At 36.6% G+C, this 13,037-nt stretch overlaps 1 long non-coding RNA gene across 1 annotated transcript; it reads left to right on the plus strand.

Annotated features, from left to right (window-relative positions):
- The first annotated feature begins 236 nt into the window (after positions 1-236).
- On the plus strand, positions 237-4,993 carry LOC146403792 (uncharacterized). Its single transcript, XR_014843658.1, has 3 exons — positions 237-301; positions 930-1,039; positions 1,309-4,993. It is a non-coding gene; the product is annotated as an uncharacterized LOC146403792 (long non-coding RNA).
- Positions 4,994-13,037: the final 8,044 nt, after the last annotated feature.

Raw genomic sequence — 13,037 nt, forward strand, 5'->3', positions numbered from 1 at the left:
CCTCTTCCCATCTGCTAATATTGTTAAAATGAAGCCACAATGGCACCTATCAGGATAACCAAATTAGAGCAGTTCACAAAAGGCAGACATGCATACAAATGTACTTATGTACCAGATGCACCCCTCAACAGGAAAATGACAGCCATTCAGATAAAATGCTTTTATTATTTACTTTCAACAAGTATCTATAGCTGTGGCATGACTATTGTTGAATCATTTCAATAATCTTGTTATAGGGCTGGTAATAAAAGAAAAAGCACTTCAGCCAAGAGAAATGACCTGCCTCCTGACATCTTCAGAGGTACCGGATGACAGTGATATGTAGATTACTTTTCTGTTCAAACAAACAAGAGCCTTGCCAGACCTTTTTGAGCCTAGTTTATTTCCTCAAAGCACTGATGTAGGCTTGACAGGAAAGACAGGAGGAGACCCCTGCAATTTCACCACTGCCAGTAGGTGTAGCAGTTGGTGTAGCTTGATAAGTAAGGTAGAAGATGGAGGCATCCTTGGAAAAAGCTTTATAGTTACCAAGAGAGGTAATTACTTCTGCAAAACCTGTATCCGTATCTTCTACACATAAGCAAGTACTGATAAACAATGATGATTGGAAACGTAAAAGAATGTTGGCCTTATTAAATTAAGCAGGGGCAAATAGCTCACAATTTACATGTATGCTTTGCCTTTCGAAGCCCCATATGTAGGTAATGGTTGAGCATTTTGTCCTAAGGAAATAGCTAGAACACAGATATTTCTTTGAAATTAATATCCATTCACACATAACTAAGAAGCTTCAAGAAAATTAGTAAAGGTTAACATTTAAAAGTTGCACTATGTTCCTCTCTTCACCATTGGGTCCATATATTATGAGATAATCCTGATATCATAAAGGGGAAAAGCCTTTCATGCCCCTTTGTCTCACCTTTTTCCAGTAATATCACACGGCTCTATCTGATACATGAACTATTTTCACCTTAAAAGTGGAGACCAGTGAAGATAAAAACCAGGATATTGGAGGAAAAAAGGAATCAGTGATTCTAAGGTTGTATAACAATGTTTTATTTCTTTATCTTTAAAACATAATGGTTACTAACTCCACACCAATATCTTGAATCTAAAATTCCCAATCGAATTTCCCCTTTGAGTATATATGCCACACAGTAAGCTCTATTCTCCTTTTAGTACAAAAAAGAAAAAAGTTAATAGGTGGCAAATTAACTGGATTCTCCCAAGATCCTTCTTCACTGAATCTAAGTCTGTCTAAAAGATCAATTAACTGAAAATATCCTTTTTTTTTTTTTTTTTTTTCAGCTACCTTTGGGGTATATGGAAATTCCAGGCCAGCGATTGAATCTGAGCTGGAGCTGTGACCCATGCCACAGCTTCAGCAACACTGGATCCTTAATTCATTGCACCAAACTGGCACCTCCACAGAGACAAACCAGATCATTAACTCATTGCACCACAGCGGGAACTCCCTGAAAATATCCTTTTTAAGGCTAAATTTACCAGTAGAGGAACAAGGGGCATCCATAAAAGAAAGCCCTTGGCAACATAGGTGCTGGGAAGCAGAATCAGTCCAACAAAAAAGTCAGGGTTCAGCCCTAGAGCTCCTTTCCATCTCCCAGTGATTTCTCACTTTCTATGTTATTATAACACATTAATATTTTATAATGAATATAATTCAGTTCTGCCTAGTGGAGCAAGGATTCATAAGACAATCCACCTCTCCAGGTATGAGATTTTGAGGCATGTTTCCAGGACTTAAAAGACTAGATCACAGGATCACCTTAGTTTAAGTCAGAAGATGTGAGTTCAATTCCAAAATGTGCTGTTAACTGACTGTGTGATCTTAGGCAAGTCCCACAGACTCTCTGAGCCTCAATATGTGTTCATATGGAAACAACACTATTATAAGAGGATTAAATGCTATTATTAAGTCAATCATATAGGATTATACAGAAAATTTTTTAAATTATTATTCTAACCATAATTACTGTTCAAATTTTAATTCTGATGACATTGATTAGGCTCACAGCAAACCATTCTCCCCTGATGGCACTTATGATTCCAGAACAAGAGGAGATTAAGGTTTACTGAGTATATCCTTTTTACACAGAAGTGTGGTAGTTGCTTTAGTTCCCTTGTATTTCTCACAAAATCCCCCTGAGGTAGATCTTTTTCTTCCTTTATTTATAAGGGAAGAAACTAAGACCTGGAGAATTCACTTGCTTTACAGTTATTGATAAATTGGCACTGTCTGCTTGGGCCTATTTCAAGCTATCTTTATTGTGCTATTCTAGACAATAGCCATCCAACTAGTTGGTATAAAGTAATATGAAGTCATGTGGGCTTAAGTAGAACAGGCATATGGATAGTCTTCATTATGAAAGCAACATACCCACCAAAAGATGTACCAGATAATTGACAAATCAAATAGTGTAGAGTTGATAGCCTTATATAACAACATGCTGTTCTAAAGATATTACGTATATTTTATATGCGATTGGTTAGCTTATGTGTAAACTATTTTCTAGCATGAAATAGGACATTTTGCTCCCATTATATGAACATATATTTATAAGCCTAAAATATTCAATTCATCTAGTATAATTATTTATACATACTACTTATAGATGTTAACATAGTTTATTACAGTTAAATTACATTAAAATTAAGTCAAGAGATATTTAACATTGCTCTCAGTTATCTCTTAAAACCTTGAAGTGACCTCATGATGAAGCTGGATAGGGGAGTAAATAATCTCATTTGATTTGAAAAATACTGGGGGAATGATTTGTGGAGGGACTGGAGCTTTGAGAATATTGTGAGGCTCATGGCAATTTTCTTAGAAGGTGCTGTGGTCTTTCAATTGAACAGCAAGAAAATTGATCAAATTCATATCCTGACCTCATCAGTCTTTCTCTAGGGAGATGACATCTAATGGGAACTGTAATAGAGAGAGAGAGAGAGAGAGAGAGAGAGGCCAGTCATATCCATGGAGTAAATAGAATTACAGCATTGGAACTAACAGTTTTCCAGGCAGCTCCCAGGACCTGGGGGAACAAAAGGCAAAAGGGATTTGCCTAGTGGCCATCTCTTCTGACTTGGGGTACTATATTCTTACAACTTGGGGTGCTCAAAATCTTCTAGGCCTAGGGCTGGAACTTTATCAGTGACATTGCCATTTGGAGGCCGTCCATCCCACACTATACCTGAGGCTTTATGACTTGTGACTATAACTTAGCTTTTTAGTCACGCTTGGCTGTAATATTTGAATTTTCTGGGCTTCAGTGACCAAATTCCGGAATGAAATAGTGGCTCCTAGACTCAACCTTTGGCACATACACTCACTGCCTGCTTGCACTTGACTTTGCTTCTGAACAGTCTTCTCTTGAATCAGGCACTAATTTCAGCCTTATAGAACAGATAGTTTTGCCTCAACTCAGGTTACTGTTTAGTAATTTCTCATCTGGTCCTACCAGTAAAAAGTGAGGTGGTATAGAGGCAGCTTTTAAATGGAAATTACTATTATATACTAGACATCACTCTTCATATTACCCCAGCCTTGAAAATAGTAATAATTATCTTTTTATGTTATTAACATGTATCATTGTGTTAACATGATATCATTGTGTTAACATATCATTGTGTTGAGTGTTTTCCTGACATTAATTTATTTAATCCTTTTAAGAGTCCTATGATTTGGTGTTATTATTAGGAAAAAACACATTAAATTACTGATATTTGATCATTGTTACTTTAAAAACTGGCAGGTTTCTTATGGTGGATGGCATCCCCATTTGACAGAGGCATGAAGACTTTCTTTAGGGAACAGTTGTAACTGTCAGAACCACAAAATGATGTGCATACTGGCTATTGCATTCTTTACCATGCGCTCCACATCAGCACATCAGCTTCTCAATCTTGTGAAGGACTTTCCTCCGGTTTGTAATTCCTTTTTTGATCAACTGCTTGGAGCCAACAACCAGCTGTCAAAAACATAATTCCTTCAGCTCAAGCAAGTTTTACATTGATTGGAATAACTTATGTGAGAAAGAACCATGTACCATGTTGAGTGGGGCAATTTAATCAACTCAACGCTAAACAGGCCATAGTGCCACAGATATTGGTTCAAACTATTTCAAATATTCAACATGTGTGCCATAAATATAGCACTTTATCCAAAAATTAGGAAGAGTGGTTTATATAATTTAAACACCATGGAGATTAGCTAAATTAGAACATCCCTAATGAATGAAATGAACTAACCCTCAGCTATCTGCACATGTTTATAGCAGACTGTAAAGTAATTTCCTCTTTGTTGAGAACTTCGAGCACACATTTTCCTGTCAGACTTCCTGACTGTACAGGTTGGAAGTGGAGTCTGACTGAGAATTCTGCAGGTGATGCAATTAGCGTGGGGGCACTGTGGAATCTTTTCAGAACTGCCAATTAGCACTTTAAAAAAATATATTTGCTCCTCTTACAAAGACAAAAGGATAGACAATAAATTTAGAAAAGCTTTTGTTACATTTAAGAATCACCTATTTTCAGGACAAATGGGGATGATTTCAGGCTCTCAGTACTGGTCCTAAGTCATTAATTCAATCAAGTCTATGATGTACCTTTGGATGACACCCATTGAATGAATATTGTGTTTCTGTTCTTGGATTATTTTTAAAGTTCTTTACCCACGCTAACTATCATTTTCACCCTTTATTCACTGGGAGACAGAACCTATGATCATTTAAAGCAATCACAGATATATCTCCTGAGGTAAAAAATAAACCATTCTTGTCCCTTTGATTATACTTCATCTTTTGGCTACATAATATTTTACCTCTTCCCAAAAAAGCACTATACAGTTAAGCCATTTATTAGCCAAAATTCCTAAAATTTTGATATCCATGATAAATCTATTTTAAAAGTGGAACTCTCACCATCCTTCACAAACCTGAATCAACCAGTGCCTGCAATAAAGATTTAAAAGTCAGATTATATGGACTGGATCATCATTTGTTCTCATTTTGTTCTTTAGAAAGGATTTTGAGTCCTTCATATAAGACTCAGGATCTGACCTCCTCTCCCAAAGGAAGAAATAAATGCCCTGTAGCACTATCCATTGGTTGGAAAATGTACTAATGAGGTTAGGGTCATTGATTTGATCCCACATGAGTGAATGCAAGTATGCTTTGTTCTATCTCTGGGCTTCTGATGGCCTCGGTAGCCAAAGTCCACCATTTGTAAATGTGTGCAGCTGATTGTAAAGGAAATGTGGAGAGAATTTACATTTATCAGAAAGCACTGCCAATATTAAAACAAAAATCATTCAAAGAACATGTCTCACAGGTGGTGGGTCAGATATCCTAATTTCTGAAGACTACATAGCTCATAAACGTCCAAAAAATTGCCCTTTAAAAAAAATTAAGATCATTTAGAACTTATGAGAATGCAGTGCAGTTAAGCCAAATGAAGAATTTTATAAAAATTAAAAAAAAATTTTTTTTGAATGATCCATTAAGTAATTCTACTTGAAGCATTCCATTTATTTATTTTTATCCCAGTGTATATACATATATATTTATATACATATTTATCATTGCTCCAATTTACTCTGTTTTAAGAAAACAAAACCAAAATGTTTCTTCCTCAATCTCAAAGAACTTATATTTCAAATCCACTCTGCTTTAAATTTTCAGTTGAAATAAATTCAAGGAACAAAATGTTTTATACTCTATAATGTTCTTTTTAAAAAAAATCAGATCACTGCACTGAGATGTGAACATTGTGTACTTGTGAGGGAGAAGCTTTGCCTGAATGACTGGTACATCCCCAAGAGGTTGATTCCAAATTTGCATCCCTAAACGTTTGACAGGGAAAGCAAATCAGAATTATATATAGCCTAATACATGTTAAATGTCAGAGCAAAGCTAGTCCTTTAGGATAGTTATCTATATTTGCAATAAATAACATGTCTTTATTTGGGTGAAACCGAGTGGCTTCTGAAATCTATTGTAGTTAATTGTGTAGACAAGAAACAGGGATTCTAGGGAACTGGATTTCTAATCAAGTGACTGCTTCATTGAAGCAAACTGGTATGGTCTGAATGTCTGTGTCCCCACAAAATTCACATGTTGGAATCTAACCCCCAAGGTGTTGGTGATTATGTCATGAGGAGAAAGCCTTCACAAATGGCATTGGTGGAAGAAAGCACCCTTCCCCCTTCTGCCACGTGAGGACACAGCAAAAAAATGTAGCCATGGACCAGGAAGCTCTCACCAGACACTGAATCTGCCACTGCCCTGATCTTGGGCTTCCAAGCCTTCATAACTGTGAGAAATACACTTTTGGTGTTTATAAGCCACCTTTTCTGTGGTATTTTTGCTGTTGCAATCTACAAGGACTAAGACACAAACCACCTCTCATTTTCTCTAGTTTAAATTCAATTCAAATTTACTTCAAAACTGGAGCATGTAATTTATACTAGCTGATAACAATGCCTATTATTATTTTATTCAATTTTCTCAAACCCAACTATCTAATGGGAAGCCATTTTTCTTGCTATATTTTTTGTTGTTATTTTAGGATGACAGGGGAGTCAAATGGAAGTTCCCAGGCTAGGGATCTAATCAGAGCTACAGCTGCTAGCCACAGCCACAGCCACAGCAAAACAGGATCCAAGCCATATCTGTGACCTACACCATGGCTCAGGGGAACACTAGATCCTCAACCCACTGATCCAGGGCAGGGATCAAACCTGAGTCCTCATGGATACTATTCAGGTTCATTACCACTGAGCCACGATGGGAACTCCCTCTTGCTAGATATTGAGCTAGGCATTTTACTTACATATGACCTCTTAGAAATTGATCCTGTTGGATAGATATCATCACATTATAAAGATAAGGAAGTGGGACAGAGGTCAGACAGTCCTCCATTGATGGAGTCTGAATCTGAAGGTAACTCATCACAGACCTACACCCATTTCTCTTCCACTGCATCGCCCTTCCTCCTTGATTGGTTTGGAAGTTTTTCCAGAACTGGGTAAAGCCTTGAGAGTGTCCAGTCCTATCAACATGCTGCCATTGAGCCCGGATCCTGCTGTCCATTTCAACAGTCCTGGACTAGGGGTGGTAAAGCAGAGTGAGAGCTTAGAGCACAGACGTGAAAAACCTAGGCTAGGAGCCAGACACATCTGAGTTTGAATCCTGTTTTTGACACTTATTATCTGTTTGCTCTTAGACAATTTATTTAATCTCCAATGTTTCAGATTTTTTCATGAGTAATGTGGGAAAAATGAAACCTACCTAAGAGGTTGGTGGCAGTTCAAAACCTCACAGACTGTGAGTTCCCAATTAATATTTTTCCTATTAACATTTATAATTAGTCACAACTAATACTGATGGCCACTTGACTGCAGTTATTTTCCGCCAGCTGAATTACTGCTACCATTCCCTCCTCACCATTTTTGGCTGCCTTGACCATACCAGTGCTTGCCTGGATCACACCTGGTTTCCTGTACCCCTATGTATGGAAGAACCTCTGGAGTAAAGATGCTTTCCTATGGCTGCTGCTGTAACAGATCATTACAGTCTGGGCAGGTTTACCAAGCAGAACTGTATTTTTCCACAATTTGGGGGGCCAGAGGTCTGAAATCAAGGTGTCAGCAGGGCTACAATCTCCCTAGAGGCTCTGGAGGAGAACTGGTTCCTTGCCTTCTGTCATTTCTTGGCATTCATTGGTTTGTGGCTACATGACTCCAAACTCTGCCTCTGAGGTCTTATTGCCCCCTCCTCATTTGTGTCTCAAAACCCCTCTGCCTTGCTCCAGCAAATACACGTGACTGCATTTATGGCGTATGGGATAATCCACTATAAATTCCTTCTTATTGTAACTTAATCACATTTTAACTATATAAAGTAATATTCACTCTTGCCACACAGAGTAGGTTCTGGGGATTAGGACATTGTTATATATCCTAAGAAGACATTTATCCTTTCACAGGTTTGAGGGATTAGGATATAGAGGAGCCACTGTTCAACTTATTACAGCTCAAAAAATTTAAAAAAAAATCTAAACACCCACATTTTAGTTCAAAAACAGTTATGGAACACCTACTAAGCACCATCATACACAGTACCCAAACTCCTTCACATACCCGAATAAGAGATTTCAAAAACACACATTTGTAATCACATCTCATAACCTCATGTTAGAATAAAAGGAGAGTATGTCAGAGATTTTTGAGAGAAAAAGAGACCAGATAGATGGAGAGACAGAGAGAGAGGGAGAGATAAAGGGAGAAAAGCAAAACCTGTTCTGTATCCCTTAGGCTGATGCTCATTTATTACAAGCACTAGACGTGTATTATCTCACTTATCAGAGTGATGCATACTTGAAAACTGTTTGGGCTTAACAAACGGACACACTATTAATCCATGTGGACAGCATATGTACATGTGGGAAGCCCATGGATTTGGGAATAGAAGCCCCCTTAACACATTAAATACTGTAGCCCTGATCATTCATTAAACATGTTTTTGACAATTGATTGTAAATCAAAGCAGGGACCATGAATTATAAATGTGGAAGTTGATGCTGTATCAGAAGACTCTGGCAAGTGAAAAAAGGTTTATTCATTCTGCCTTTAAGAACTATGTAAAGAAAAACAAAGCTTTTTCTTTTTTTTTTTTTTTTTTTTTTTTTTCTCCCCAGAAGAGAGAACACAGAGAACTGGCAAAGAAACAACAGTGTAATGGAGATGATTTCTAGGCCACCCAGCTGCCTAATTACTGGCAGCATCTCCGGATTTTTACAGCATGCCTCTTGTGACACCACCCTTTGAAAAGCAATAATCCTGCATTGTAACAAAAACAAACAAAAAAATATATACACCATCACAAAAAAAGCAACCCTAAACCTTCTAAGTAGAATAATTCAGCAAAGTTCTTCATGTCATGAAAGACAAAGCAAAAGAATAAATAATTACTTTGCAATTTCCCCCTTTACTGTAGTGTTTTGAAAAGCCTATCCCATGTGTTAAGTTGAAACACCACTTTTTAAATTTTAAACTTATTACAGTTTAATCCAGCGAGATGAAAGCTTTGAACATTCAATTTCTTTCGACATTCTATTTGGAAAGACAACAGTGGTGATATTCATATTGTTTCATGCAAAACAAAAAATAAAACATAATGAAAAAACAGTGGTTGTATGCGGCCTAGCACTCAAGATGTTTAAGCAAAACTAGTAGGGAATATTTTAGCAGTTCCCTTCAGTATTTCCAGCAAAGTCTTATAATGGATTCTTTAACAATATTATTAAAACCTAGGAGGAGATAAATGGGCTATAGCTGTGTCCCTTTGGAAGCGTCTCTGAAAAGACAAAGCAATAGTGTGGCCAGCTCGGGAACAGATAGGGTGTGTTAACTTGGCTTCTTCCAAGTTGCAGAGCCTCCTATTTATTGGACAGCAACCCTCTTCAACAGGACTTACACACTTCTGCAACAAATGAAACAGATGTGTTCCATTAAGAAAGCATCTTTAAAAAAAGATTTTGTTTTCTTTTTAGGATTGCTAAACACTGTCTTACCTCATCTTTGGGAGCTAACAATCCTTGAATCATTGATTGGAGGAAACATTGATCTGTGTGTCTGCTTAACCATTCATCAAATATTTGAGTTCCTTCCATTGTAGACCCCGTGAAGATCCTGGAGACATAAAGGTAAACCTCCTTTCTGCTTCCTGTCCCTGGAGAGCCCACAGCCCAGATAAAAAGACAAATATAAAAGTAAGTTATTGCCATCCAGTGTGATCAGTGTCATCCTAGCACCTGGAAGCATGGACGAGGAATTGACCAGTTTGCCAGCAGGGTGAGGAGAAAGTTTGGAATGGTTTGAGAAATCTACAAGTAAGTTTGTTCAGGCTGTCATAACAAAACTATCCTAGACTGGGTGGCTTAAGGAACAAAAATGTATTTCTCACAGTTCTGGAGGCTAGGAAGCCCAAGACCACAGTGCCAATTAATTCATTTTTTGGAGAGATCTCACTCGTTGCTTCATAGATGGCCATCTTCTCCTGTACCCTCACCTGGCAGAAGGGGTAAGAAAGCTCTCTTTTATAAGGGCACAAATCCCTTTCATGAGATTAATTCTTATCCACCTTCATCCCCTAACCACTTCTCAGAAACCCCTCTCCTAATACCATCACATTAGAAGTTAGGATTTCGACATGCAAATTTTGGGAGCACACAGTCAATTCATAACAGAGTTTTTCTAGACAACAGGAAAACCTCTCTTCTTTGGTAACATATTATGTTTAGTAACAACTAGACAAACATAGCAGGAAGTTATCTTTAATATTCCTTTAAAACATCAAATTTATATTATGTGTTAGTCTTTTAAAACATAAAGTCATTCAATGACTGATTTTAGATACCACATATAGTCTGATACTAGACACATAGTATTTGAGAAAAAAGAATATATACAGTACATTTTCCTTAGGATAAGTATGGTGTTTAAAGAGAGCGACTCTGAAAGAAGACTGCCTTGGTTTGAATACTTACTAGCTATGTGCTTTTGGGAAGTTACTCTGGTTATATATATATATATATATATAAAACCTATAAAATGGGGTAGTAATTATATTTTTCCCTGATAGGGTTGTTATGACTAATGCTTTGCAGACCCATAATGGGTTTTTTTTTTAACCAGCTTAAACTCCTTTTATTTTAAATATTATGAAAAAAAATTCTATTTTTCTAATTATTCACTGGAAATATTATAGATGAAGGAAAAGTCTTAGTCTCTTTCATTGGGATACTAATGACATATTATGTCTAGTAGATTTGAGTAAACTAAAAAAGACTTACCTTTCTGAAGTACTAACTTTAAGCATCATATGCATTTAATAATCTGGCACAATATTTTAATATTTTCTGAGCTGAAAAGGCTAAGAAATTCTCAGCTGGTAAATATAAAAAAAACAACCCTGCATACTTATTTCTTTAGGGATAAAATTTTAGTGAACCCATCCATATGCCTTCTGTGTAGAAATGTCTTTTTAGATCTTCTGCCATTTTTTGTTTGGGTTGTTTGTTTTTGATATTGAGACGCATGAGTTCTACACAGAAGGCATATGGATGGTCAAAAAGCACATGAAAAGATGCTCAACATCACTACTTATTAGAGAAATGCAAATCAAAACTACAATGAGTTATCACTTCATACTGGTAAGATGGCCATCATCAAATAGTCTATAAACAATAAATGTTGGAGAGTGTGTGGAGAAAAAGGCCCCTCCTATGCTGTTGATGGGAATGAGAAATTGATGCAGCCACTATGGAGAATAGTATGGATATCCTTAAAAAACTGAAAATAGAACTACCATATAATCCTGTAATTCCACTCCTGGGCATATATCTGGGGGAAAAAAAAATAAACAAACATAATTTGAAAAGATACATGTACCCCAGTGTTCACTGGAGCACTATTTACAATAGCCAAGACATGGAAGCAGACTAAATGCCCATCAACAGAGGAATGGATAAAGAAGATGTGGTACATATATATGGTGGAATATTACTCAGCCATGAAAAGAATGAAATAATGCCATTTGCAGCAACATGGATGAACCTAGAGAATATCATACTGAGTGAAGTAAGTCAGACAGAGAAAGACAAATATCATATGATACCACTTATATGTATAATCTAAAATATATCATAAAGGATCATATTTATGAAACAGAAAAAAAAAATTTTTAGTGAACCCTCTGACCTTTGGGTTCATGAAACTTATCACCATCTTTCTTTAGCTAATAAACTGAAAGCATGCTGCTCTTGTTTCCAGAAAGTCATTTCATTCACCAAAATGCACACTGCTGTCACATGCAGTTTTGTGTTGCTTTTGGAAATGCAAAATTCCACTGCATCATGCATCTTAGTACAGGCCTCAATTAGGACATGATGGAGTTGCTATTTTCCTTTGCCCCCAGGCATCTTCATTATTTTTTCTCCTTTTCTAACCTCCTTATCATAACCTATTTTGAAGACTTCATTTACACTAAAGTATAAAATAACTTATATTAACTTACACTAGTAGAGTCTCCATGGATTATTTGACTCTCTGGGTTTCATGCTTCAGATCAATGGTCCACAAACTATAGCACTTCGACCAGATCAGTGCTACCACCTGTTCTTGTAAATAAAGTCTGATTGATACTCATTTGCTTTCATATTGCCTGTGGCTGCTTTTATACTACAAGAGCATTGTTGAGTTGTTGAAACAGAAACCTCATGGCCCACAAGCTTAGACTATTTACTGGCCCACAAGCTTAGACTATTTACTAACTGGCCTTTTATCAAAAAAGTTTTCTGATCCCCATCATAAGTTTTATGCTTGACCTTCTGAGGGAAACTTTCAGCAAGTTGGACACTGGCTTTTATATTTGCCCTTCAAAAATTTCTCTCCCCTCCTTCTTTCCTTATACTTACACACACACACACACACACACACACACACACACACACACTCCAGATACATTTACTTTACCAAATCATAAACTGTAAACCTTGGGCTAACTAAAGAGTTGGCATCAACCAACTAGTCCAACTGAATGTTCTTGATAATCATCTTATTTATTGCTATGAGGTATGGCCACAAATAGAGCAATCTCATTTTGACTTTCTTTTGTAGCACAAAACTAATCATATCTTTTATATTTTATACTAGTTCTGCATCCTTTATTCTGTGATTCTTCTAGGGCAAGGGGAGACCATTTTTCTTTCATGTCTGAATCCAGGGCACCCAAAAAGCAGGAATAAAATAAATATGAGAAAATGTATGAAAGAAAAATGAATATAAACTTTATAATTTTCTCTGGCTTCCTTAAAAAAATCAGAAAATGAGAAACATTAAGTGTAGGTATAGATGTGAACCAAAAATGATCCCTCATTCATTGTTGATAGAGTATAAATTGTTATGAGCACTTTAGAAATAATCTAGTAAATTTAAAATACATATACCGCATGACTCA

Source organism: Sus scrofa, chromosome 4 (genome assembly GCF_054392235.1).
Source record: "Sus scrofa isolate SSC_HxYL_T2T_F1_AM1 chromosome 4, Sscrofa_HxYL_maternal_Yorkshire_Landrace_v2.0, whole genome shotgun sequence".
Classification (NCBI taxonomy): domain Eukaryota; kingdom Metazoa; phylum Chordata; class Mammalia; order Artiodactyla; family Suidae; genus Sus; species Sus scrofa.